The sequence below is a fragment of the Triticum urartu genome, chromosome 6A, assembly GCF_056163025.1.
Source record: "Triticum urartu cultivar PI428250 chromosome 6A, HENAU_Tu73, whole genome shotgun sequence".
NCBI lineage: Eukaryota > Viridiplantae > Streptophyta > Magnoliopsida > Poales > Poaceae > Triticum > Triticum urartu.
Genome location: NC_141878.1, coordinates 209,077,589 through 209,084,180, shown reverse-complemented (window position 1 = coordinate 209,084,180; position 6,592 = coordinate 209,077,589). Strand labels below are relative to the sequence as shown.

The 6,592-nt window shown below is 45.9% G+C and overlaps 1 pseudogene; it reads left to right on the top strand.

Annotated features, from left to right (window-relative positions):
- Window positions 1-462: 462 nt before the first annotated feature.
- Window positions 463-4,545, top strand: LOC147964776 (uncharacterized; annotated as a pseudogene).
- The last annotated feature ends 2,047 nt before the right edge of the window (window positions 4,546-6,592 follow it).

The window sequence follows — 6,592 nt, the reverse complement described above, 5'->3', positions numbered from 1 at the left end:
GAGACACTTATTTTGCAACGGAGGGAGTACATATTGGCTATGATCTATCAATCATTGAGATGCAATAGCATGCATGTTAGTCTCCTTTGTATTTGATGAAATGTTGCAATGGGGCAACCTTGGACGCAAGATACATGAAACAGAAGCTAGAAGCTTCATAGCATTGTACAAATTTATCTCGCTGAGAAATTACAGTACGTACTATACTACTATGTAAAGAGTTAGGTGTCGCACGGTGTCCAGAAAATATGGTGATAGTGTGAGGTGGGCCATGTAATCACCGAGCTTGTGTGTTTTCACTGCTTTCACTCTTCCGCTGTAAGAATGGAGAAAATTGTAATCCTCCTTTCACCGAAACATGGGACATCCAGCAGTCGTACCACCTTAGTAATAATGACCAATGAGCCGTCAAATCACATAGACCCATCAGTAAGTTGGACGAGCGAAGCAACCATCACTCTTGAATCCGCTTCTCCCTTCAACGTAGGTGCCAGTGAGAGGTCACGTCCGCTCTGCCCGGGCATGAATGCGGCACCGATTCTCTAGAGCGGCGCTGATCGTTTCGGGCGGGAAGCACGCGCGAGCGATGGAGGGGCTTTGGGTGGGCCAGGCTGGTCAGGAGCGGGTGTGGCAGCTGTCCTGACCGGTCACCTGGAAATGAGAGGATGCAGCGAGTCTCGTGGCTAAATCATACTCCCTCCATCCAGAAAAAGTTGTCTCCGCCGAGGTTTTACGAAAACCCCCTCTCCTTTCTTCCGACAAGGCACGCAGCCCATCGCGCCTGCTTGGTCGCCTCGCCACGCGCCGGCGGCCTGCTCCGCCGCCTTGCCGCGTGCTCTGCCGCCTCTCCGCCTGCCCCGTCGCCTCACCATGCATGGGCGGCCTCCTCCCCCTCGTCTCGCCGCTTCTCTTCCTTTGCACAAGGAGATCCAGAGGTAAGGATCCCCTTTTCTGCAAAGCCCACGACTTCCCGGCTCTGGCGGCGGCGCTCATGTCTTGGAGGGAGTTGGGGCTCGATCTGGAGGCATGGAAGATCCTCGAGCTCCTCTTCCTTGAGCTCCTCATCCACCAGTTCCTCCTCCAGACCCCGAGCGGCTGCTGTGGAAATCGACGACGTGGGGAAGATGACCACGACATGGGGAAGACGAAGACTTGCTCCAGCCACATGCCACTACACCGTGCTCGTCTTGCTGCTGCCATTTCCCTCCTCGAGCTTGCGGACTGATGATGGAGGACCCGCACTCTTCGCTCGACCGGCGCCGTCGCTGCCGCTTCTGCTTCTGCTCGTCCACGGTAGAGTAGGTCCATCTTCTAGCTGCTGATTTCTGTCTGGTGAAGCAAGCAGCTGAGCTGGTTTTGTTCTTGTCCTCTTGGATTGTGCAGTGATTAGAGGAGGACTTGGTGTAGAGGAATGGAGTAGGAGTACGGATGCTGCGTTCGTTGATCTCAGGTAAGCTTGCTAGACGAGTACAGATGCGCCCTTGATGATTTTAAAACTACTGTTAGCCATGGAATTTGAGAGAGCAACCACACATTGAAACAACATTGGACATACAGTATGCTTTGATCTCCAATGTTCAACTACTGTTAGCTTGAGATGAACATACAATATGCTTGACTGTATAACTGTAAATTTGCCTGAACATATGCTTGAGATGAACATGCCACTGTCCAGTAAGATAAGATAAAACCATGACAGTTTTGACTAGGAAGCATGACAATCTCAAACTAATTGAGTAAAAATTCAGTAAACTTGTGCGTCTAGGAATCAAAACCTGAACATCAACTTGACAAATCAAAAGTTCAAAACCTGACAGATCAAAACTAATGTTCTGGAAGAAAATGATAGGTTCTGAAATCAACTTGACTGAACAAAGATCTTGACTGAATAATACAGTTAATTCTGATTGTTAACAGCAGAGTAATGGAGTGAGAAATCTTATTGTAAATTCAATTACTATAGTTACCGAAACTTCAAAAGTTAACTGAAATTTTTGTCCTCTTGGATTCAACTACTGAACATGATCACTATTTGAACATGATCATATTCTGATTGTACTTGTGTTCAAAAGTTAACTGAAATTTTTGTGAAGTTTTAAAGAAAATGATTACTATTGCAGCTAGGAATCATTATTCTGCTGCTATATGACCATGCTGGACTATGCATTTACATAGACTGACTCATAAACCAACATATTCTTGACTTTGTTAGATATCTTACTAATTCTTCTTGACAGTGTAAATTCAGACAGCAACAGTAATAGTTAACTGGACTTATTTTGAGTGCATTTATCACTCCGGAAAGCTTTCAACAAAACATTCTTGCTGAAAGTTAATTGTGATCCTTTCCCCTATAGTTGGGCTAGTTACAGGTTACACATAGCCCCGTCATCCAGTTGGAGTTGAGCTGCTAGATGCAAAATAGACTTTCGACGGCTCTGATTTATATTAGCCAAATGAGGTACTGTTAATTTTGGATTCACCCAAGGATGATACTAGCATAGTTTTGCATCAGAATGGCTTTGCATCAGAGCATGAGAATAATTACAAGAGTTACACTGCATGATTTTGCATCAGAGCAAATGATTTTGCATCATTCTGAAATTCAATATGAATCAGAGCATTAGAATGATTTTGCATCAGAGCATCAGACTAAGTGTCCAGAATTTTCCCAGCAAACTTTACTTAATTTGAATTTGAATTTCACTTTCAAGTTCAGTACATATCTCTACATTATCTTTGTGTACACTTAGTTACAGTCAATGCTTAAGCGACAGCCTCTGCATTTATCTGTTTGTACACTGAATCAAATTAGATACAGTCTCTGCATTTGTCTGTTTGTACGCTGAATCAAGTTACCATCATATTTCTCTTACTCCATCAAATTACTCTTGGTTGTAGCTCTCAGACAAAATTAAGCGAATCAGAATTACTCTTGCAAATAAATTTCTTAGACAAGATTAGGCAAATCAGGATCAAGTAATGCTCTAACAGTTTGCATCAGGTTGTGCTTCTTCCTGGGTGTACACTGATTATTCCTGATCCACTCGATTCAGTGCTCAAATGATCTGAGTTTAACGAGCATCAATTGAACACACTGCTCAATTTCCTGATCCAGTGCTCAATTTCACTAGAATGATACACTTTGCAACAGAGGAGGTGGGAGAAAGTCATGGAGTAGTACCAGCAGAGGCAGAAGAGGAGGCGGGAAGAAGTCGAGGCCAATCGATTAGAAGCGGAGGCAGCAACAGAGGTGGGAGGTGGCACTTAAGGATGGCAATGGGTAGGGTATGGGGTGGGTAGAGCAATACCATACCCATACCCATGTAGTTAATGGGTACAAAACTATACCCATACCCATACCCATGGGTATGAAACTTTACCTGTACCCATACCCGACGGGTACCCATACTCATTGGGTACCCAACGGGTAGACCAAACGGTACACACGTTATTCACAATTTTACATTCATTTATAACACATTTGACAAAATAACATTGATCATAACTCAATAATAGATAGTTGAGCTCATGACAATTATGTCAATTCAAATTGACAATTAGTGATAACTTTAACATAGGTCCACAAGCTCACGACACAACTTTCACATAGTTACATATGTAAATCACGAGTAAGGTTCACATGTCAGTAGAAATGGGTAGGGTATGGGTATATCCATGGGTAAATGGTTATACCCGTGCCCTACCCATAACTTAACGGGTAGGGTATGGGTACTACTAGTGGGTATAAAATTATGCCCATACCCTGCACATGCGGGTACGGTATCCGTGGGTACCTGTACCCATGGGTAAAATTGCCATCCTTAGTGGCACTCGTCCTGCGAGCAGGTGGGTGGCGGCGGCCAGAGGAAGTGCGCCGATGGAGGAAGTGCACCGGCCAGAGGAAGCGCACCAGCGGGAGCTCGGGGCGCGATCTTGTATGTCGTCTTTTCAACGGGTGGCATCACCTGTGCTGCACGGAGGAGAGATGGATGCCGGCGCTGGCATAGGAGATGGAGGCCGGCGGTGGGGGCTCTGACGAGGCGGCGGAGGCCGTACACGTTATGCAGGGGTGATGCAGGTGAGCGGCGGCGCTTGTCCTGCGAGCTGGGCCGGTGGTAGCGCGCGAGGCCTGATGGCGGCTCCGCTTGGGGAAGCTTTCGACGGTGCCGACAGGGAAGAAGGAAGGTGGAGGCGGGGTGATTTGCACGAGAATTAAATCCCTGAGGGGTTTTTTGCAAAAAAAAGTTGAACTACGGCCGAACAACTTTTTCTGGACGGAGGGAGTACACTACACACCATCTCTGTAGGCCGATGTGTCGCTCTCTCTAACACACACATATTGTTAAAACACACACACACACACAAGTTCATAGAATAGGAATATCGTACGAGTGGGAAGCCACATGAAGTGAGATAAATGGTGTACGTACAAGAAGAGAAGAGGTGACGAATATTCCATCAAACCGGACTGAGGAGTAGTACTCCCTCCGTCTAGGTGTTAAGTCATCTTACAAAAATCAGATATTCCCAAAATGTTTAGGCGTCGTCCATTAACTTCGCATCTCAATCCCCTCCTAGACTCGTTGCTAGCGAGCGTTGTTACTTACTCTGCCTTGTTATCTCCCCCGGAAACCCAATGCATGGAGTGCAACTACGTGTTGATCAGTCAAGGAATCAAAGTCGGCTTGCATGCGAGTTAATATGTGGCCCTGCATGGTAGCTAAAACAACATCTCTTAATTGTTGTGATTAATTGTTGCGTTTAGAGACAAAAATCAGGGCTTTGATTGGAGGAAGGACCGGTCAAGTTTCTCCTTCTCCTCCAATCTGCTTGCACCTTGGTCCCGCTGCACCTTCTAACATGACTTACACCTAGACGGAGGGAGTAGTATGAGATACGGTGGCACACTGACTTAGGTCGAATACAAGTGCCCAAAATTATTGGAAGAGAGCAAAGTGTACAAACTAAATAACTAATTGAATTTCTCGTTTTTTCTAAACGGAGGCAAAAGATTTGCCTCATCCACTAATTAAGAGGAGAATAGAGTTTCATAGTTTGTAAGTGGCCCTACAAATAAACGGCATGTCAATTACTCTCAATACGCCCTAGTTTCTTAGCACCCGATGTAACCCTTAGTACATATGGTGGCACACTGACATAGGCCGAATACAAGTGCCCAAAATATATAAAATTGGAGGATGGTGCATCCCACCTTTCCGATATTTTGACCGTGTGTGGTTCAGTTGTTGTTCACTTCGGAGGGTCGTGTACCACACGTGAACGTTAGTAAGCGCGACCCGGAGGCGTGCAACGTTAATTGTGAGTTGAATCCTTCGAGCGTTAAATTTTCTTCACGTATTAGCATTGCCCCTAGTATATTTCTTCACTATGTTAAATAAAAAGTTCCTTTTGGTGCACAATTTAAAACAATTTTTATGGAGAGAAATAGAAAACAACTCCATCTATATACGCTGCAGCCTCAACGCTTGTTTTCTAGGGTTTGCTAACTTCACACTCTCTCCACTATATATATACACGATGGAGCCTCAGCACTTGTAGTTCCTCTCTTCACACTCTCTCACCCTCTCAAGATCTAAACAAGACTTTGTTGGCCCCTCTCTCTCTCTCTCCCCTCACTGCTGGTCAAAGAGCCGGCAGGATCCGTCCGCCGGGAAGGGAAGGAGGCTTGACATTGTCACCATCGGCGAGGGAGGGAATCCACTACCGGCGTTGTCGTGGAATTGTCACGGCAGATGTCCTAGTGTGAGGACTTAGTCGTGAGGCCAACGCATCTATGCGGTAGCTTGAAGGGGTTGGTCGGAATTGAGAGACGCGAGGCGGATCATCACACAAGACAAGGATTTAGACAGCTTCGGGCCCCAGGAAACATCACCCGGTAACAATCCTACGTGCTGTTTGTGGCTAGGTCTCATTATGCTCATGAGGGAGTTGCCACATAAACCGGCTCTCCTCTAGTTGTGTCTAGCCTTAGCTATTATTTTCTGTCCCTCTTTGGGGAGCCCTGCCCCTCCTTATATATGTTGAAGGGGCGGGTTACATGTGGAGTCCTATTAGGATTAGGACTAGTCTATCTTCTAATACAAACCGGATACAAGTCCGGGTCTTGACTCCTTGTAAGGGAAATATTCCTCACACCTTTTCTCTTAAACCGGCCCACCATTAACATAAACCGACCTTCTGGGCCTTGGGCCTTGTCATCCATCTGTCCCACCCGCTGGGTGACCAGTGAGTCATATGTTCAGTCAGGTTGCTTGTAAACCGTCTGGTCAGTGCGGGTCGCCGGTGAATCGCCAAGTCTGGCCGGGTTATACTTCCGGCCGGGTTACGCCGCGGGGTATATCCCCGACATTAGCCCCCAAGTTTAGCTTGGATTTATCCATGGTAAACGTATGCTGCAAAATAAACACAAGAACAAATTTGACAGGTTGTGCTTCAGGTTAAGAATTCTTGTAAACCGGCACCTGATCATCCTTAAGTCTTTGTCATTTCCTCCTTCTAGAAAATCCGGGTCAATAGACCAGCTTCATAATCAATTTGCTTATAGAAGAAATATTGTAAATAAAAAATC